Source organism: Theropithecus gelada, chromosome 7b, assembly GCF_003255815.1.
Source record: "Theropithecus gelada isolate Dixy chromosome 7b, Tgel_1.0, whole genome shotgun sequence".
Lineage (NCBI taxonomy): Eukaryota > Metazoa > Chordata > Mammalia > Primates > Cercopithecidae > Theropithecus > Theropithecus gelada.
The window spans coordinates 75,075,009-75,096,585 of record NC_037675.1 but is presented as its reverse complement, the minus strand read 5'-3'; the positions used below and the strand labels follow the sequence as shown (position 1 = coordinate 75,096,585).

General features: G+C 52.7%; 1 protein-coding gene across 3 annotated transcripts in view; it reads left to right on the top strand.

Annotated features, from left to right (window-relative positions):
• Positions 1-21,577, top strand: part of ELMSAN1 (ELM2 and Myb/SANT domain containing 1) — a 72,883-nt gene that overhangs the window by 18,935 nt on the left and 32,371 nt on the right. For 2 of the 3 annotated variants that reach the window (XM_025391410.1, XM_025391411.1), the window contains exon 1: positions 6,691-7,236. The exons of the other annotated variant lie outside the window; for it this stretch is intronic. The gene's annotated coding sequence lies outside the window, so the exon portion shown is untranslated. Of the gene's footprint in view, positions 1-6,690; positions 7,237-21,577 lie in introns of those variants that run through there. 3 annotated transcript variants of the gene reach the window in all.

Sequence of the window (21,577 nt, the reverse complement as noted above, 5' to 3'; positions counted from 1 at the left end):
AAATTAGCCGGGCATGGTGGTGGGTGCCTGTAGTCCCAGCTACTCAGGAGGCTGAGTCAGGAGAATAGCGTGAACCCAGGAGGTGGAGCTTGCAGTGAGCCAAGATTGCGCCACTGCACTCCAGCCTGGGTGACAGAGCTAGACTCTGTCTCAAAAAAAAAAAAAAGGAAGAGGAAGTGCTGCTAATTAAACTATACAGGCTATCAATTGCAAGATGCATCCTGATTTCAGAGATGTTAAAATGGAGGAAATGTGTATCTTAGAATCAATGAAATAGAATAGTAATAAAAGTAACAACAATCTGTTACATTGTATTGCTTGCTTTAAATAGTCACATATACTGTTTAATTCATGCAAGCATTCACTGAGCACCCACCATGTGCAGATGCTGTGTAGATACCAGGGATACCAAAGTGAGGAAGATCTAGGCTGTGCCCTTCAGGAGCTCCCATCCTAGTAGATGGCACTCTGATTCCAGATATGCTGCAATAAGCAGGTGTAGAACAATGTGTAGGTGATGGAGTAAAGATAAACAGAGGATGCCATGGGAATTTAGGGAACAGAGTGACTGTCTGGTCCTTAGGAGCAAAGACAGAGGTTTGGGTGCATGGGATTTATTTAAGAAATGGTCTCTGGAGGAAGGGAGGAAGGGAAGCAGGGTAGAGCCGGGGAAGAGTGTGTGTTGCAGCTGGAGCATGAATTGCACCACCATGGAACTGGTCCCACCAAAGGCCCCTTTTGAGAAGGGGGTAGCTGTGAGTCCTTGAAAGCCAACACTCAGAGCACCTGGGGGACATTGCACCAACTTTACAAAGTAGATCTGGGAGGGCTCCAACAGTATACACTCCAGTGGCCTTCCGCTGCTCAGAGGAGTCAATGAAGGCTTCCTGGAAGAGCTGCCATTAAGGTCAAGTCTGGTGGGAGATCTGGGTATGGGGTAACATGGGGATCAAGGTGGCAAGAGAAGGAGCATGTGTGAAGATATGAGGGTGAGAATGCAGGCATCTTGGAGAACGTCAGGTTGTTTAGCCGTGTGGGCTGAGGCTGGGAAATGGGGCAGAGCCAGATCGTGTGGGAAAGGTGCCTAACAGTCTAGCTAACAGTCTCAGCTTTATGCAGTAGATGATGGGAGCTACTGAAGAGAGGTGTGATCGCTCTGATGGCAGTGTGGATGGTAAAGTGTGCAAAACTAGAAGCAATGAAACAGATGAGAAAAAATGATGCCCAACACTTATAAAAGACTTAGTGTGTGCCAGACACTGTTTAAGTAAGCTCTTACTATCATTCCGATTTTGTAGATGAGTGGTTGAGTAACTCGCTCAAGGTCATCAAGCTAAGTGTGAGCCAAGATTTGGACTCAGGTCTCAGCCTGTGCTCTTAACCTGTACACCCCCATGAGCATGAATGTTGGATTCTAGCCCATGATGTATCAGTATTTGTTTTCACTTAAAATCAATGCTTTAAAGCATGCCCTGTTGCACACATTGGGTCTCTGGAGTTCCTGTTCCTCCTGGCCCATTGCCATAACACAGGGAAGCCGAGCTCCAGTGAACAGCCAGTGAGGAAGTCTGTCTGGGACTAGTTCTGCACAGGGCATGGAACTGTGCTGAAGGGAGGCCTTTGAGAAGTTGGCAGCTCTCAGTCTGTGAAGAAAGGGCGTTTCTGTCCTGTGGCTCTGCTGGCCTGCCCTCCCTGGCAGCCACACCTGTTTTGTCCTTCTCCCTACACCCGGCCAGACGTCTCTCGCAGAGTGACAGCAGCAACTGGGGACACGTACAGAGGCTCCCTCTCAGGCCAGACAAAGGCACTCAGAACCTGGCCCGGGCCTGCAGGGCAGGGAGGCTGGGGAGGGGGCAGGTGGGAGGGCCAGGGACAGAGACAGCTGTGGGCTGGTGTGGCAAGCATGGCCCTGCCCCAGAACAGGTGAAGTCAATGTGAGCGGAGGAGGAGGGTCCCCTGGCGTTTTTTCCAAGGGTAAAAGAGAAGACGGTGCAGAGACGTCTCAGCACACAGTGGCTTAATTTCATGACTGGGGTGGTTGTGAGCTCCCGGTTTGCTCAGAAAAGACCTGGCAAAAAGGGCTGAGAAGACACAGCTGTTGGAGGGGTGTCCCTACTTAGGCTGGGAGGACAACCCTGTGGAAAAGTGTGGTGGAAAGGACACAAAGAACGGGCTGGGAGAGAAGCCTTGGAGGACACCCCAGATGAGACATTGAGTCAATGCCAGAAAAAGTCTCTTGAGGCAGAGCCCATGAGAGGGTTACCTGAGGCCCGTGGGGTCTTTGTAGGCAAAATAACTGGGTTTTTTTTTTTTTTTTTTTTTTTTTTGAGACAGAGTCTCCCTCTGTCGCCCAGGCTAGAGTACAGTGGTGTGATCTGGGCTCACTGCAACCTCCACCACCTGGGTTCAAGCAATTCTCATGCCTCAGCCTCCCGAGTAGCTGGGACTACAGGTGCCCGCCACCACACCTGGCTAAGTTTTTTGTTTTTGTTTTTTTTGAGATGGAATCTTGCTCTATTGCCCAGGCTGGAGTGCAGTGGCTCGATCTTGGCTCACTGCAAACTCCGCCTCCCGGGTTCACGCCATTCTCCTGCCTCAGCCTCCTGAGTAGCTGGGACTACAGGTGCCCGCCACCACACCTGGCTAATTTTTTGTATTTTTTAGTAGAGATAGGGTTTTACCGTGTTAGCCAGGATGGTCTCGATCTCCTGATCTCGTGATCCGCCCACCTCGGCCTCGCAAAGTGCTGGGATTATAGGCATGAGCCTCTGCGCCGGGCCCACACCCGGCTAATTTTTGTATTTTTGGTGGAGACAGGGTTTTACCATGTTGGCCAGGCTGGTCTTGAACTCCTGGATTCAGATGATCCGCCCGCTTTGGCCTCCCAAAGTGCTAGGATTACAGGTGTGAGCCACCACGCTGGGGCTGGAACTAGGTTCTTAACAAGGGATAAGCTAGGTTGGGGAGGAGATACAGGGTAAAACAGTAAAAATAATAATCGTAGCCTCTTATGTGTACATAGCATGATCGAGTTATAAAGCAGTTTTTTGTCCTTTTGATCCTCTCAAGCCCCTGGAAGGTGGGCATCCTTTTGTTGTTCATGCAACGAACACTTAAATGGTGCATCTGTTATGGGCCTAAAAAGTGAGGCTCAGGGAAGGTCAGTGACAGTTTTCCTAAGTTCCCTGTATTTTCTACGCCCTTCTTTTTTTTCTGTTGTAATTGTAGGTAATGAGGTCCTGGAGGTCATACTTTAGTTCTGTAGAGGGAGATGACAATAAAGACACAAGAACATAAGGGACATAGGGACCTGGCTGGCATCGTGGACTTGGGATGCCCTCAACAATATTTGCATTCCCGATATCCCAGGCTCTGGTAAAGGTTGGTTGTTTACTTAAACACACCATGTGTGCTGGCCTCGGAGGAGGAATAGTGGGCAAAGGACAGGTATGCAGGTATGGAGCCTGGGGAGAAAGACACTTCTCTTTTAAATAGTGATGATGGCTGCAGAATGTTATTGGAAGAAGGTGGCTGGGAGGTGAGAACCTGGCTTCCTTGGAAGCTTCCCCCAACTTCGTGACAGCTTTATTGAGATATACTTCACACACCATAAAATTTACCCTTGGAAGATTTTCCTTTTTCTTGAGACAAAGTCTCGCCCTGTCACCCAGGATGGAGTGTGGTGGCGTGAACACAGCTCACTGCAGCCTTGACCTCATGGGCTCAAGCAATCCTCCTACCTCAGCCTCTTGAGTAGCTGGGACCACAGGCATGCGCCACCACACCTGGCTAATTTTTGTATTTTTTTTGTAGAGACTGGGTTTTGCCACGTTACCTAGGCTGGTCTCAAACTCCTGTGCTCAAGCAATCCTCCTGCCTCAGCCTCTTACAGTTCTGGGATTACAGGTGTGACCCACTGTGCCTTGGCCTCACCCTTGGAAGATTTTAATGGTCTAGATACTGTTGATGAAACACAGGGCAGTGACAGACCGCTCTGAGTGGAGTCCAGAGAGCTGATGTGCCCCCAGGAAGCCTCTCAAATGCCATATTCTACCTTCATTGGGAATCAGAGTTTAGGATTCTGTCTAGGGTGCTTTATTTCCTGGAGTGTTTCTCTCTTGTCAGACACACTCCCTGGTATCTAGAGCTCTGTACTCCTTTTTCCTGCAGTTTGTAAAGAGGGTTGAGGGTGGAGAAAATCCCACTCTCTGCATAAGGTCTCTGGAACACCTCCCTGTCTCCCTGAAAGGTCACCCTTCTTGGTTGCCCCAAAGACTTGTAGCAGGGGCTGGAGCTTCTAAAACCAAAACTTTCACTTCACACGTCAGTGATTCTGCACCGTCATATCTGCAGCAAAACTGACCTCCAGGGCTTTCCCGGAAGCGCTGCAGCTTTCTTTACATAGCCTCATCTGCCCGCCTTTTCAAGGTAGACTTCTCCTGCCAAGTGGGGGCTATTTGGTATAGTCTTGAGCCCTCCTCCCCTGCACACGTGTGTGCCCCTTTTCTTCTCTCTCCTCCTTTCTTAGGTGGCCTGAATTTGGAAGTTTAGCTGTAGTGAAGGGCGGTGCTGCTCCAAGGTGAGCAAGGCTCCTTCAGGGCCACTGACTTCTCTGTTTCCCCTGCCACCTGCCTCCACTCCGTGTGCTGCTTCCTGGGCCACTCCTTTGGAGTGGCTCCCACTTGTTCCCTGGAGGCTGGGCCCTGGCTCCATGGTGGCAGGCTCTTCTAGGAATGTGCTTCCCAGCCGGGTTTTCTGGTTGGTTGGGAATATCCCTGGGCTGGTCTGCACTAGCTCTCAGGGGCTCACTCTGGGCTTGCCTAAGGCCAGCTGCAGGGGCTGGGCTCTCAGGGGAGGTCAGGATGGCCGCAGGTCTGCAGAGGAACTTGGCAGCAGTGGGCACTGGAGGCCAAATGGCTTTGCTTTTGCTTCTCTCACTTGGATGTGTTGTCAATGGGAGGGAAGAAATCAGGCAAATGAAAAAAGTAAAAAGGCTCTACCCTGATCCTTTGCTAGGAGCCCTGAGAGTCTAGCCTCTGCTTGGGGGTCTGCATGCCTGAGCACTGCAGTTCCTCAATTGCTCACTGCCTTCCTCTGGGGGAGGAGCAGAGAGGTCACAGATGCTTGGCTTGCTCTGTGACCTGGTACAATTCACTTAACCTCTCTGAACCTCAGTATTCTCATCCATAGATTGAGAGGGATAAAACTCTCACATGCAGTGCTCTTCAGGAGACTGTATGGAGAAGTGCTCTGAGAGCTGCCAGGAACAGTACTGTCATCACGGATGCTAAACTGGGGAGCCCGGGCTTTTTTTGTTTTTTTTTTTTGTAGAAGGTGGTTTCCCTAGCTCCTTTATTCACTTACTCTAATCACAGAATCATGGATCTTGAACTGGAAGGGATTTCAAGAGGTGTTCTGGTCCAGTCCTGTGGCATAATTATCTGTATTTTGTAGATAAGATTGTTTTAAGCATTCCTTATTTTGACATATCTGTCATAACATGGTGCAAATAAGCCCTTTTCCTCTTGGGGAGGTGTGACTTCCAGGTGTACGTGTACGCAGGTACTCCAGCCAGCAAAGAGGTGGAAGAGGACAGGAAAGCCATGCTCCCTTAGGAGCAAGTGCAGGTTTGGCAGGGTTTCTGGGCAGAAGATCCAAGTTTTGCCTGTGCCCTCCACACCCCACCCTGGCCCTGTAGGCTCAGTGAGTGTGTGAGAATCATATTCTGCTGCCCCTCCCTCCTCTTCTCCCTGAGAAAGTGAGGGATGCACCTGGTTCTCAAGTCTAGCCACAGGGTTTTGAAAAGTGGCTGCCAGGACACACTGTATTCTTGGGTGGTTTTTCTTTCAAAGGAAAATCTCCTGACCCATCTCCTTGAAAAACAGCCACCACCACCACCACTGCATCATCACCAAAAAACTTGGAAGGAAGAATAGGACACACACCCCTGAATTTTCCCCTGGCCCTAAAGCCCCATTGAATGTGGGGGCCAGAACCAACCTCTTGAGCTGCAAAAATGTTTCCCATCTTCCCACCGGTCAGGCAAGGAGGCATCAAGGCTTGGACCTGAGAATTGATCAGGGGGATATTTAGGGAAGGCAGGGGAAAATGTGAGTATGGAGTGAAAAGCCGCTCAAGTCTGGCCTGAGTTGCTAGAATTAAATCCAGGAGATTTTCCTCACCTAAGTGATGGAGATGGTGGGTCCTTTCTAGGGACTGAGGCCAATCTCAATAACCTTTACACGCACCAGGACGCTGTTGAGCCAGAAAGTGAAACCCGGGGAGTCTGTTAATAAAGTGCCTTGGAGAGGATTGTGCATGATTTACCGTATCCAAAACCAGAGAGAGTTTCTTTGTGGAAGAAAGCGACTTGTGCCTTCCCCAACATCACACACACACTTTCCTGGCAGGCTCGATGGGTTTCCAAACATTTCGTCACCGTCTCCTCCTGACCTTGGTGTGAAAGGAACTAGCAGCGTGGCCCGTGGGTTCCAGCAAAGCCATCGGGGGCGCCAGCCTGGGCGGGGGGTGGGGACGGCGACCGACTCGTGAGTGGAGGTGAGGTCTGCTGGAAATCCCCAGCCCCGGCCGCCGCCTGAGGTTTAAAGACGCCTTCCCCGGCCTTATTTGGTCGCAGGAAGTGGGCGGCGCCGGGCCTGCTGGCTGAGGCCGCCCCGAGACAGTTGTGCTGATGAAGTGGTAGAGCTGGTTCCTGCTCGCCGCGGTGCCGCGCGCGCCGGCCGGCCGCTGGGCGCTCCGCGCTCCCAGCCTCGAGTTGTGCAATCCTTTGTAGCACGCCAGAGTCCTCCTCCTTCGCTGTTGCCTCTCGCCCTCTCTCTCTCTTTTTTTTTTTCAAGCTGTGAGCTCAACCGATGAGTCAGAGCCGTGCAATCCTGACACTGCATCGCAGGACTGGGGGTGACACGGAGGGAGGGAGAGCGCTTGCGAGGCAGACAGCACGGGTGCGGGGCGCGCCGAGGCTCCTGCATCGCGAGTGGGGGGTGACAGCCCGCGCGTCCCGCCCGAGCCCTGCCAGCAAACTTCCCAGCCTCCGGGAGGCGCGGGCTGGCGGAAGCCCCACGAGCGCCGCGGGGAGGCGACGGCGCTTGTTTGTTTTTAAAATCGGGAGTGCGTGCAGGCTGCTGGAGTCCCGGAGGCGACCGAAGGCGGCGGCCCGCGGCGGAAGGGGGACAGTCGAGGCCGGAGTCCGGAGCCCGGAGCCCGGGCAGGAGCTGGGTAAGTGGGGCTGCTCGGCCGGCGGCCGAGGCCTGCACGCGGCGGGCCCGGCGAGGGGACCCCAGGCGGCGCGCGAGCTGTGGCTGCTCGCACGGCGGGTTGCAGCTCTTGCAGGCACGGCCCGGAGCGGGGGCCGCGGGGGCCGCTGTGCTCGAACTTCTGCGGCCTGGGCGGCGGTGGAGCGGGCGCGTGTGGCTGTGCGGGGGCCGCCTGCAGCCCTCCGCCCCCTCCCCCGCGGCCCGCGCCCTCGGCCCGCAGCTGCGGGTGCAGCGCAGCCCCGCGGTGTTTGTGCAGCTACGCAGCTTGCGCGCGGCCCCCGCCCACCCGGGCGCGGCCCCGCCAGGAAAGCCCTCCCCACCCGGCGGCCCGCGGCGGCTCGGGAATCCGGCTGCTCCTCCTCCGCCCGAGAGAAACGTGGTGTCCGCGGGGACCGGCTGACGTGACGGAGCCCAGGCCCAGAAGGCGCGGCGAGGGGCTCGCCAGCTGAGGGAACTTGGCGCGGGAGCCCCTTCCCCTGCCAGCGTGCACGGGAAAGTGGGCCTGGACGCGGCGTCCACGCCGGGAGTTAGGGGGACAGAGATGCAGGGGCGGCGGGGAACTGGGGCAAATGCAGTCAGCAGAGGCCTAGGCTGGAGCGCTTCGCGCAGGCGGGCGCACCTCAGACCTGTCATCCTCCCGCGCGCCCCCGCACGCCCGCGCCGCTGCAGCCGGCCCAGCCCGCGAGGCGCCTCTCGGGGAGCTGTGTTCTCTGGTGCCTGGCGTCAGGGCCGAAACCCGGGGTTCGGCTGGGCCCTGCATATGGCCGGCTTGGTGGAGCTGGTCACGTCGCCTCCCAAGTCGCACATGCAGGAGCGTGTGTGCCAGGTTGCTCCCAAGGCCTCTGGGTAAGGGTCCAGGGGAGAAAGGGGGACCTCGTGTGCCCTGGGGCCTTCAGGCTTCAGCCCCAAGGCGGGCCGACATGGAGGAGGTACCTGCCACCCAAAGTGGAGGCCCGGTGTCCGTCCCAGCCCAGCCTCCAGGGAGAGCTGGTGAGAAGATGAAAGGGGAAGTTATATGCCCCATTTAAAACTTTGTTGGTCACAACTACGGTGCCTGCTTCCTGTTTCCACCATCCCACGTGGGACCTGTGTGCCAGCCTGTGGAGCCTCGCCCGGGGGGCGGTGGGATGGGGGAAGAGAGGCTGGCCACGGAGGCCCTGGTGGCACGCGTATGCGGGGGATCCTTGTTGGCAGCTGCGGCTGGGGGAGGGGATGTCTGGCTTGCCCCGGCAGGGGGATCCTGGCCTGGTGGTGTGGGATCTTCTTGTTCCTGTAGCTTCAGGGTTGAGACTGAAGGCCTGTTGAAGGTGGACTGAGAAGCCAGCCCTCCCTAGGGGGCCTCGGCTGAGGGGAGAAACCACCTGTCTTGCTCCGGAGCCTCCCATGGAAGGTGTGGCACACACCCCTTTTGGATCAGAGAAATGCACCCTTTCCTCGGGTGTGAAGTGGCTGAAATTCAGGAGCCAGGGAAAAGGAAAAGCCTTCCCCGGTTGGGTTGAGAATTCGTAGCTCCTCCTTCTCCAACTGCTCTGGACAGTGAATAATAGGAGCGTAAACATTCAATTACTGTGATACACCATTTCGTTGCATGGCCCTGGTCCAGTCTCCACTCTAATTGGATTGGCCTCTGGCTGGTTACTCTGGTCTGTGTACCCCCCGGGGGGACAAGGGGGTAAAGAACCTGGAGGATCCCCCCAGGTCATACAGCTTGCCAGCTTGCTCTGAAACAGCCTACCCATTGCCAGTGTGGTTTCTCCAAGTGCCAGCAGAACACCCACTCCCGTGGCTCTGTCAGCTCCTCACCCCACCCCAGGAAAGAGCGCCCTGGAGTGCCCATAGGGATGAGAATTTAATTTTTACATATAGGATTTTAAAATAGCCCCAGTGTTTGACCCTGTGGGCTGCTGTTCTCAATAAGTGGAACAAAAGAAAAGACAACATGCAGTTATGGATTCAGCTGAGGACCTCCTGTGGCTAGAGTCCCCAGAGAAAGGCTGCCCAGGGGCGTCAAGACCTCTGACAGAAGAGGGGAAGGGGAATGGGCCCAGTCCAGGAATCTTTGGCCTTGATAGCCCCTCTCTTGCAGTTGGGTCTCTCAGAAGAAAACCTTGCTCATGCTGGGGTGGGGACGGCCACATAGTGACTGGGGGTTTCCAGCTCATCCTTCTAGTCCTGTTTCAAATGCCACTTCTGAAGGCTGTAGCCATCTTCTGAACACTCATTTCCACCTTATGTAGTTATTTGTGTACATACTGGAGTGTGGTGGTCAAAAACAAAGACTCCGAGCTAGAGTCCCTATACAGTATCTCCCTCGTAGAGTTACTGTGAGGATTCTGTGAATTAGTATACATAAAGTGCTTAAAGCACATTTCAGTATTTGGTAGCCTCTGCTTCTAGTGTGAGCTCTGAAGGGTTCCCACAATGCTTGGCATCTAGTGTTTAGTGTTTTTTTTGTTTTGTTTTTTGGTTTTTGGTTTTTTTGGTTGTTAGAGACAGGGTCTTTCTCTGTTGCCCAGGCTGGAGTGCAGTAGTGCGATCTCAGGTCACTGCAGTCTCAGCCTCCTGGGATCAAGCAATCCTCCCACCTCAGCCGCCGAAGTAGCTGGGACTACAGGTGTACATCACCACACCTGGCTAATTATTGTGTTTTTGTAGATACAGGGTTTTGCCATGTTGACCAGGCTGGTCTTGAACTCTTGGGCTCAAGAAATCCACCGGCTTTGGCCTCCCAAAGTGCTGGGATTACAGTCTTGAGCTACCTCGCCTGGCTTTAGTGCATGTTAGTTGAACAAATTAGTGAAAGATCTCCATAAAAAAAAAGGTGTACTTGGCATGTGTTGGGCCCAGTGAGTCCCTGCTGCAGGAACCCCCTCACATTGCATCACTGGTTTCAAAAATGTCACTGTACCGTGGGTGATTCTGGTGCTGGTTAACCCAGTTTCCTGGCACTGCCCTGTAGCTGGCCTTGTGGAGTGCATGTGTCGGTCATCCTGACCCTAAGGGGACCTCAGGGTGAAAGAGTTGTGGAGCCATCTCCCTAGGGATCTGCTAGCCTGGGCAGTTCCTTTGGCCAGCCCAGGTTGGTACCCTTCCTGTGTGTGTGCAGGCACGCATGCATCAGTACAGAAGCAGCCTGGGGCTCCATTCTTCCCTGACTCACTGCAGGTGGCAGGAAGCAGAGCCAGTGGCCGCAATTTGTTGGAGGAATTGCTTCTTTCTGCACATGAGAACTCTTGATTCTGGGACTGAAAAATTGCATGCTGGGCCGGGGCTAGGGTGGAGTATGCTGAAATCCCCGGTTCTTACTAAGGGACCTGCATTTGCATTCGAAGCAACATTCAGGATACTGTGAGACTATGAGCTCATTTTATGAATCAGAAGCATTACAGCATAACTTTAACGTTGGAAACTGCAATTTGGAATCCAGATCACCCTCTCTCCACCTCAGCACACACACACACTCTCTGACATGGTCTCTCACAGTCACACACTTGGGAGCAACAATAGTCGGAGCATCAGTTCAGATTCTGGAGCCCTCAAGCAAAATTCGTCCACACAGACTTTGGCTTCTACACTCAGAACGCTGCTCCTGGATGGTGTGTGGACAGTCACTTGGGCAGTGACTGAAGGAAGTCTGGTGGGTACGTGGGAATGAGGCCTGGGCAGACCTGAGTTCATACCCCAGCATCTCCTCTTGCAGTGTGGCTTTGGGCATTGCTTAACTTCTTGGGCCTCAGTTTCCTCACCTGTAAAATGTGGATGATAATAGTACTTTATAGGCTGTGAAGGTTAGACAGGATTATGCATGCAAAGTGACTGACACATACTAGGTATTCAACAGATGGCAACTCTCATTTCACCAGTTCCCACTGGGTCCGGTGTGTTTGCCTTTGGCTCCTATCAAGGAAGAGAAAATGAAAGGTATCCTGCTTATAGTAGGAGAGCAATCTACCAGGCCACTGAAGCTTGTATAAATGAAGTTCATTGTGCCCTGGGAACAACTGCTTGATCCACTTCACCCTAGACATGTGGCCCAGACCCGGTGTCTGTGTGCCTTTGAGAGGGACTGTGTCCCTGCAGCCGAGGGCTGAGGGCCTAGCTTCCCAGAGATCAGATTATGCTCTCCGGAACCTACCCGCCCAGGCCCCAGGCTGAGCTGCTCACATGGGTGGGCAGGAGGAAGGCTGCTTTCTCAGCCAAGGAAGAAAAGTCCCCTGTTTGCTTCACCTGAAGCCTTGCAGTGTGACCTCAGGGGAGGTTTGGCTAGAGCCAAGGGTGGGAGTTTTTCCTCCAAAGACTGATTTGGCTGTTTTACCCATTAAAATTAGGTGCAACGGTGAAGGAAACACCAAGAATTATATAAGAAGAAAGTTACCACTGTCAGAGGAGAGCTGGAGTTGTGCTAGGGTGGGGCTGGGGGTCTCCCTGAGGGCTGCAGTTGCTGGCTGTCATTCTCGGCTGGTGGGGAAGAGCTGGTGGGGAAGAGCCGGGGCTTGGGGCTGAGGCTTCCCTGGCAGCCGCTCTTGCTCTTCCTGGAACACAGCCTCGTGCTGTGGCCAGCCAGGGAAGGTGCTCCCTGTTCCCTCTGCCTTTCTCCCAGCCACAGGGAGCTCTCATGGTGAGAGCATTTTTTCCAGGCAGTGCTGCTTCCTCTAGGAGTCCTGGGAAGGAAGGAGAGTGGGGAGAGGAGCCCAGGGCAAAGTTTATCCCAGTTAAGCTTGGATGGAGAGAGTGAGCTACAGTAGGCTTGTAGCCAGCCAGAAGGGGCTTCTCTCTAAAGCTGCCCAGCTTCTCTGGGGAATTGGAATCCAGGCAAGAAGGAAAATGGTGAGATATTTTGGTCCCCCGCTTTTCCCAGTAGTTGCGCAGAGGCCCCTATCCAGTTTACTGTTGCCAGAACTTGCCATTTCTTTAGTAGGTAAGGCCCCCATAGCTCAGAAACAGGCTTAAGTGATAACTTGCAACCCCGAGACTTCACGTGAGCTGTGGCACAGATCCTCCTCCTGACCTGGCCTTCCTCTGTCTGAGGCCCCAGCTGGCCTCGGGTCATAGTCCTGGCCTCCAGGGAGTCATTCCAGAGCTGGGAAACCATTTGGGATATCTAGTCCAAATCCTGCATTTTCAAATGGGGAAGCTTTGAGAGGTGGTGAGATGCTTGAGGTTCCGAAGACTGTCTCCACTTTCACTTTGGGAAGGTGGAAAGGAACTGCTCCTGTGTCCCGTGCCTGGTCACTGCTCCTCCCAGTTTGGAAGCTGGGAGGGCAGCTTGAGTGCAGGAAGAATCCAAAGGAATACTGTCTTGACTCCTGGGTGTGGCTCAGTCCTCAGCTGGCTCCATAGTTATTTATTTGTTTGCGTGTGCGTGAGTGAGTCCTGTGGTTGGGAGGCTGGATCTGAGTAAAAGCAGAAGTACCCACACTCTGTCAGCTGTGCAGCACGCAACAGGGGACAGTTGGGAGGGGAAAAACGGGAGCAGGGGCCTGTCTGCATGGTGGCTGCTAGTTGTGCTTTCTGCCCCTGTTGCAGTGCCTGCACACTTGAGTGTAAACAGCCCTTCCATGTTGCTAGCAGCTGCCCTTCCTTGCTGGCTTTGGGCAGAAGAGGCGCCCAAAATAACCAGGCAGGCACTTCCACTTGTGGGACATTTACTGTGGTGGCCTCTGAGCCGGCTTGCTTGCTTTTTGCAGGCCCTGTGTCTCTGCCACACGGGAGTCCCTTCTACTTCCTGCAGCCCTTCCTCAGCCTCCCTCTGGCCATTGCACCTTCCCCTTTATTGCTTTTATTAGAGTGAGCAAAGGAGGGTGGCGGCTCCTCCTTGTGGGCCTGGAAGCTCTGCCGGTGTTATCTGGGAAGTACCCTCATCCCCCTGTATCCCTGTAGGCAGGCCCTGCTGGCATAGCTGAGTTTAAAGGAGGCCTCTGCTGGGTGCCCTCTGGACTTTCTCGCCAGACCTCTCTCTCCTGGGTCTGTAGGCCAGAAGCTGTGCGTGCCTGCAGAGCCCCACACTGTTGCTAGGACTTTTGAGTCTCCCTGTCCTGCCCCTGCCTGGCCAGCCCTGCTCTCAGCCAGCTGTGGAACTGGAAGAGTCGGACCATTCATTTCCTCCAAGGTGTTAAAAGACTGATAACGATGTCTGAACCACCCCTACCCAGCAAGGGAGACAGGAATCACATTTATTGAGTGCATACCCTGTGCCAGGTGGCACTTCATCTGTGTATTACCTCGTTGTGTCCCACAATAACGAAGATGAAACTGTTGTGCCCATTCACCAGTAGGGATCCCCAGGCTTGCAGAGGCTGGTGATTGGAGAAGCCAGCACACATTGCCCCTGACTTCTTTTACCTTGCAGCTCCCACACTTCCTCCAGCTATTTTCCTGTGCACAGGGAACAATACTTTGATTCTTGGTATGAAGTGCTGATAGTAGGAATTCGGGCACCATTAGACTGGCTGATACGGGAGATATTTTGGGCTGGGAAGGGTGGAGAAGACCTCCCTGCTGCCTCCCTCTCCAGGTGCTTCACAGGGCAGCCAGGAGCCCAGCCTTGAGCCCTGAGGCCCTTCTGTGGAGGACTCAGCTGTGGACCTGGGGACTGCCTGGCCAGGCACATGCACAGGAGGAGGGGAAAGGCTTGGTTTCAGCTTAGTTGTGGGTTTCCTGGGGACCTCCCAAGTGTCTCCTCCCCGCTAAAGGTATCCCAGCCTCTGAGGTACTGAGAACAGTTCTGGGGATCAAAGACTGGGGCTAGGTGGTATCTTTGGTCTCCCTTCTTGGCTGCTGGGTCTGACCTGGGGCCCATCATTCCAGCTGGCTTGGCCCCGGTCCCAGAGAGCCTGGTTGGTGTGTACTTGGGGCTTGGGCTGGATGCTCTGCTGTGCCCGCATGCTGTGCCAAAAGCCTCTGGGTATATTTCAGGAACAATAAAGAATAAATCAACATAGGAGAAAAGGCCCTGCAGCAGCTGCTCAGAGACTGGAGAAATGCAAAGAATGCGTGAGCCTTTGGCAAAAGTCTTGCATCTTGACCAGGACCTGAGGAAGGACGTGAGGCTGATGTGATGGCTCTGGAGTCAAATGGGTGTCTCTCTGTGCCCACTTTGCAGCCCTTCTAGGAGGCCCCAGGCAGCCACACTGAGACTCCCCCCTCTGCTGGTGGCAAATTTTTGTGCTTCCTGGTCACTTGGCACGTACTGGGGAGCCATATTTCCCCCGTTTTTTACTCTCATACCACTCTGCCACACACTGACCCATCTAACCCCCAGGCATCAGGTGGGTCTTGGCCCTTTCCAACCCTGACCAACGAGGAATCATGGGTTGATGAAGACTTGGTAGGTTTGACACACATACTATACTCCTTGCTTTACCTCCCCCAGACGAATGTCAAGGACCTGGCAATGCCAGGTCTGAGGGATGCTAAGTGTGAGAACATCCACCTGGGAGGCCCTCACTGTAGCTCTACCCAGGTCGTCAGCCATGTGTCCTTAGGCAGGTCATTTTACCTTTGAGGACTTGGTTTTATGAGCCTTGGACAAATGATCTTTGGAATGAGTGGGCACCTCTGTCTCCTCTACTCGGGATGTGCGATGAACAGATTTTATTTAGGAAGTTAAGTTATTGGGAGAAGCAACACTCTGAGAGCACCATGCGGAGATGTGGGAGGCTGTGGCTGGGGGCTGATGCTCAGTGTCCTGAATGGGGAACCCAAGCAGAGAGCTGATTTGACCCAGACCTCAGGGTAGCAGGAGAAGGGACTGGAGCTTGGACTCCATGGGGACTTGGGTTATCTGACAAGCAGGGGAGAGTCAAGACTTTATTTTTTGAGGTACAGTTTTGCTCTTGTTGCCCAGGCTGGAGTGCAGTGGTACCATCTTGGCTCACTGCAACCTCTGCCTCTTGGGTTCAAGCAATTCTCCTATCTCAGCCTCCCGAGTAGCTGGGATTAGAGGCGCCCGCCACCATGCCTAGCTAATTTTTGTATTTTTAGTAGAGATGGAGTTTCACCATGTTGGCCAGGCTGGTCTGGAACTCCTGACCTCAAACGATCCCTCCACCTTGGCATCCCAAAGTGCTGGGATTACAGGCGTGTGCCACCATGCCTGGCCGAAGGCATTATTTATTTATTTATTTTTTGAGATGGAGTTTTGCTCTTGTTGCCCAGGCTGGAGTGCAGTGGCACGATCTCGGCTCACCGCAACCTCCACCTCCTGGGTTCAAGTAATTCTCCTGCCTCAGCCTCCCGAGTAGCTGGGATTACAGGCATGCGCTGGGTTCAAATGATTCTCCTGCCTCAGCCTCCCGAGTAGCTAGGATTAGAGGCCTGTGCCACCATGCCCGGGTAATTTTGTATTTTTGGTAGAGACAGAGTTTCTCCATGTTGGTCAGGCTGGTCTCAAATTCCTGACCTCAGGTGGTCTGCCCACCTCGGCCTCCCAAAGTGTTGGGATTACAAATGTGAGCCACTGCACCCGGCCTGGCTTTATTTTTAAAGAGCTGTTGGCTAACCTCAGTTGTGGGGTTGGAGGGTGTGGAAGGGGTGTGGCTTCCTTTTAGGCAAAGATGCCGAGCCCCCCACAGGTTGGCCCACTGGAGGTAATCACCTATAACCTCTTCATCTTCAAAGCCACTCACCTGCCCGGCCTCTCCCACCCACCTTACCTGACCAGCCACATCTCAGAACATCATGGTGGTTTTCAGGCCAGCTGAAGCTGCTCTCCAGGGAGCAGACATGAGCAACCCAGAGGCTGCTGCTGTTCTATCCCAGGCAGCCTGGTGTGACGCCCAAGTCTGAAACTCTGGCGGGAGGAAGTTTGCAGAACAGGCAGGCCTAGGTGGCAGTCCTGGCCTTGCCTCTATACTGCTGTGACTTTAGGCAAGTGATTTGACCTCAGGTCTTTTCAGATTTCTTGTTTAGAAAGGAGGAGTAATAATGCCTACCTTGATGGCCTGGTGTGGTGGCTCACGTCTGTAATCTCAGCCCTTCGAGTGGTTGAGTTGAGAGGATCCCTTGAGGCCAGGAGTTCAAGACCAGCCTGGGCAACAAAGTGAGACTCCATCTCTACAAAAATAATAATGCTAATATCTACCTTTCTGTGAGAAGATTCCACAGGATACTACATGTAGTGTGCTTAGCACCATGCCTGGCATATAGTAGCACCCCCAGTGGAAATGTTGGAGGTATTGATGAAGCCTTGTTTGTGTGATGTTGGGATAAACCTTGGCTCCATGCTTTGCCTAGTGTCTTGCCAAGTGGTGGGACCTGCCTAAATGGAGGCATGAAGCATTGTTATTGGAGTCCTTGATTTTGCTCCTGGCTGTGTGTCCTCGGGCAAGTTTATTTCATTCTCTGGACTGCTCTGTGGACCGAGGAATTGGAGTAGGTAAACATTGACATCCCTTGATATTTGGAATCTGTTCAGCTTTCCCAGCTGGGCCCTGCTTTGCCAGTTGGCTCTGAAGAGAGGCCCAAGCCACCTTTCTCCATGTGGCATGGAGGCTTTTATTCCAGAGTGAGACGGTGCTGAGCCTGCAGCCTCCAGCTAACCTCTGCAGTCCCCAACACCCTTTGGGCTCTCTTGGCTTCCAGGGGCTTCAGGGGCTTTTACAGATACGCCCCCCCCCCCCCCCCCCCCCCCCCCCTCCCCCCCCCCCCCGGGCGGGGGCAGGGGTTTTTCCCCCCCCCCCCCCCCCCCCCCCCCCCGTCTAGAGGGGAACCTCTTTCTGGCTGACTGGGGCTAGGATTATTTCTTAAGAAGAGTGTTAATAGACCATGCTGTGCTTGGAAATGCCCCCAGGGAAGAGCAGCAGCTCTGGGAAGGAGCTGGCTTTGTGAAGTTCTCAAGTGTAGCATTCCTTCTGAGGCCCACAGGTGTAGATTTCAGATTTTTCTGGGAGGGTGGTGGAAAGAGCAAGGACTTTGAAGACACAAAATAAAGTTTTGAATCTTGCTTCTGGCTCTGTAACAGCAGAGCCTCAACTTCCCTCTGGAGAATGGGGACATAAGACTCCTCCATAGGAGGTTTATAAGCATGGATTCGAATATGTGAAGGACCCAGCCCAGGGAAGTACTTGTTAGCTCCCTTCTTTTGGGAAGGATCTGTCTTTTGGATATTTTGTAGATTGGTCACGGAAGTGGAAATATTTGCCTGTGGCCATTTTTCCCAGGGAAAAACAGGACTGCCTGACAAGCTGTTGCAGTCCCAAAGGCCTCTCCATCCCCTAGTTGTTTTGCTGTCGGGATCAAGCTTGGGGTCAGGTTCAGTGTGTGTCTGGGAGAGGGGCTACCCAGGCCTTTGCAAAAGTCTGAGCTCTGCAGCTGCCTAGGGCTGTGATACAGGTGTGGAGAACATGGGCTGAGGAGGGAGGGGCCTTTCTGAGCTGAGAGAACTTGGCGAGTTACTTTTAACCTTCGTTTCCTGTAAGTTTCCCAAATTTCCTTTGGTTATTGATTTCCAGTTTCAGCCCATTTTGATTGGGGAACATACTTTGAGTGATTTCAGTCCCTTTAAATTTGTTGAGACTTGTTTTATGGCCTAATAATGATCTTTTGTAGAGAATGTTCCGTGTGTGTGTGGTGGTGTTTTTTTTTTTTTATTTTTTTCTGGCCGGGCGCGGTGGCTCAAGCCTGTAATCCCAGCACTTTGGGAGGCTGAGACGGGCGGATCATGAGGTCAGGAGATCGAGACCATCCTGGCTAACACGGTGAAATCCCGTCTCTACTAAAAAATACAAAAAACTAGCCGGGCGAGGTGGCGGGCGCCTGTAGTCCCAGCTACTTGGGAGGCTGAGGCAGGAGAATGGCGTGAACCCGGGAGGCGGAGCTTGCAGTGAGCTGAGATCCGGCCACTGCACTCCAGCCCGGGCGGCAGAGCGAGACTCCGTCTAAAAAAAAAAAAAAAAATTTCTGAGACTGGATCTTGGTCTTTCACCCACGCTGGATTGCAGAGGCATGAACACGGCTTACTGCAGCCTCAACCTCCTGGGCCCAAGCAATCCTTCTGCCTCAGCTTCCTGAGTAGCTGGGACTATAGCCTATAGTGGCCACCACACCCAACTAATTCTTTTTTTATTTTTTTATTTTTTGTAAAGACACGGTCTCCTTTTGTTGCCCAGGCTGGTCTCGAGCTCCTGGGCTCAAGTGATCCTCCCGCCTTGGCCTTCCAAAATTTTGGGATTACAGGCATGAGCCACTGCACTGGGCCTGTTCTTTTTTAAAAAGAAACAAAGACAACAGTTCACCTACGACTGCAGTATCTGTGTGCTTTTGAGAAGAGTGTGTATTCCTGTGTATTTTGCTGTTGTTAGGTGGAGTGTTCTATATAGGTCTTCTAGGTCTAATTGGTTTATAGCGTCTAAATCTTCTGTTTCCTTGTCTATCTTCTATTTAGTTGTACTGTTTGTTGTTGAAAGTAGAGTGTTTTCTCTCTCTCATGTGTATATATAAAATAAAATGAAAAAAAAGTAGAGTATTGAAGTTTCCTACTATTATTTGAGTTGTTTATTTTTCCTTTCAATTCCGACAGTTTTTGCTTCATGTATTTTGGGGCTCTGTTGTTAGGTACATGCATGCCTATAACTGGTATAGCCTCCTGAGGTTTGGACACTTTTGTTCATTATAAAATATTCTTTGTCTATAATAATAGTTTTCTTTTTTCTTTTTTGTTTTTTTTGAGATGGAGTCTAGCTCTGTTGCTCAGGCTGGAGTGCAGTGGCGCGATCTTGGCTCACTGCAACCTCCTCCTCCCAGGTTCAAATAATTCTCCTGCCTCAGCCTCCTGAGTAGCTGCAATTACAGGCGCCTGCCACCACGTATTTTGTCTGATATTAGTATAGCCATTCCAGCTGTCTTTTGGTTACTGTTTACAATGGTATCTCTTTTTCCATCCCTTACTTTTTCTTTTTTGGTACAGAGTCTTTTTTCTTTTTTGGTACAGAGTCTCACTGTGTTGCCCAGGCTGGAGTACAGTGGTGCAATCTGGGCTCACTGCAACCTCCACTTCCTGGGTTCAAGCGATTTCTCCTACCTCAGCATCTTGAGTAGCTGGGACTGCAGGCATGTGCCACCATGCCCTGCCCTGCTAATTACTTTCAACCTATTTGTATCTCTGCATGTAAAGGGTTTCTTTTTTTTAAAGAAATTGCATCTTTTTTTAAAAAGTCCGTTCTGCCATATAATTGCATATTTTTTTTAAAGTCCATTCTGCCAGCCTCTGCCTTTTAATTAGATATTTAATCCATTCACATTTAAAGTAATTATGAATAAGGCAGGATTTATGCTGCCATTTTGTGATTTGATTTCTGTATGTCTTATGTCTTTGTTATTCTTTCGTTCTTCCACTACTGTCTTCTTTTGTGTTAAATAGATACTTTTGAGTATACCATTCCTGGCCTATAAATAACGAGACACAGAACAGTAAGGGTTAAATAAAATGCTGCCTGCAATGGACTTAGCACAGTGCCTGGCAAATAGTAAGTGCTCAGTAAACATGGGCACTCAATTGAGTCCCACATGTGGTAAGAGCCACAGTTAATCCTAGGACTGGCTGAGAGCAAAGTCCCCTCAGGGCTCTGTGCGACCCCTCATGTCTCCTGGGCAGGCCACAGCACTCTGGCGGGTAGTGCCTTTGGGGAATGGGGAGTGGTGGATCCTGGGAAATTTCACCATGCCAGGCTGTGACTCTTTAGCCATTCCTCTGCTGCAGTGCCTGGGCACCACCTGGCTGCTTGTGAAGCATCCTAGATTCCCCATCATGCTCTTCCCACCCTTGACCCCTACCGCACCAGACCCATTAACTAGCCTCTCAGGGCGGGTTTTATTGCACACATTGAGGTTTAAGAACCACTCCTTGACATCTACACAGACGCGTATTGACACAGTGACAGAGAGACCTGGTTTGGGGTCAGGAGGCTTAGATTTGAATCTTGACTCCTCAGTCATGAGTTCTGTGAACTGGGACAAGTTACTTTCAGAGCCAGCCTTTCCTCGTTTCTCAGTTGGGAATAAGTGGTTATGTAGGTAAGCGATACTCTGCCGCATTCGGCATACAGCTAGTCCTTGTGGCTGCTGTTCCGCGTGGCACTTGCTTTTTACAAAGGTGTTTCTTTGGTCCCTGGATGCAGGTCTCTTCCCACCCCAGGCTCTTAAGCTCCTCAAAGGCAGGAACCAGTGAGTGGCGGCTCCTGGACCAGACATCTGGTTGGTTACCTGACCAGCAGTCCACTGCCCTCCGTGTTGGTTCATGTTGTCTCCAGGCCCTGCTGCTCCCAGGCTCTGTGCAGGAACAGAAGGGAATTGATGAAGAAGCGTTATTGGATAGTAGTCTAAGAGCATGAAGATTCCTAATGAGTAACAACAATACGTGCTGGAGGGCCAGCTGGAGGAGGTAGGCTTTGAGGAAAAGCAGATTGTGAGAGTGGAAGCAGGGCTTCCAGGCAGAAGGAACAGCTCTAGGGGAGGCTCAAAGTCAGGGAGCTCCCCCAGGGATTGCCTGTCCCCAGGGGTTGCTTACCCCTAGTCCCTGCACCGGCTGCCTTGCATTATAATTAGCGTGTGTTTCTGTGCGTCTGTCTCCCCACCAGCCTGGAAGCTCTGTGTCTCCTGTGTCTCCCAGAGTCTGGCTTGCAGCAAGTGTTCAGCAAATGCTTGTGGAGTGGATGAAGGGGCAGCAGGCCCACCTGCAGAGCTGCAGCAGGGAGCGTGTGTGGTGGGGGAGGCCCCTGTGAGTGGCCTCATCTGTATCTTGGCCCAGGGCAGACTCTGGCATGGGGTACTCAGGCACAGACTTCAGAGAGCCCTGCTCTAGCCCTGCTGGGGAGCCAGGCCCTTCCAGAAGGGGAAGGAGGAGCTGCAGCAGCCTCCAGTGATGGGAGCTGCATAGGGCATAGAGACAGTTTTGAGGAGACAGACCAAGGACCCTAGTGGTCCCAGGACACCCTCGCTAGAGGGCCTCAGGAACATCTGCTGAGTCTTCTGCGGAGGAAGCATACAGCTGCCTGCTTCTACCCTACTCCTGCTGGGATCCCTGGGTCCTACTGGAAGGGGTTTTCCAGGGCTGCCTGTGATTCTTCGTAGCCTTTGCCTAGGAGGAAGGCAGGCAGTTCCTTCAATGCAGGCAAAAGCTGAGCCTGAAGGCTTAATCCTTTTCGCCTTTGTTCATGACTGTTTTCTCTCTGCATTAGCAGCCCCCCACCTCCCCCATCCTGGCAAAACAAACTTGGCGATCCCAGCTTTCCATGGACACCCTGTGGGCATTTGTCGAGCTTTGCGGGAGGGAGGCAATCAAGGTAGAAGCCTGGACGGAACCCTGA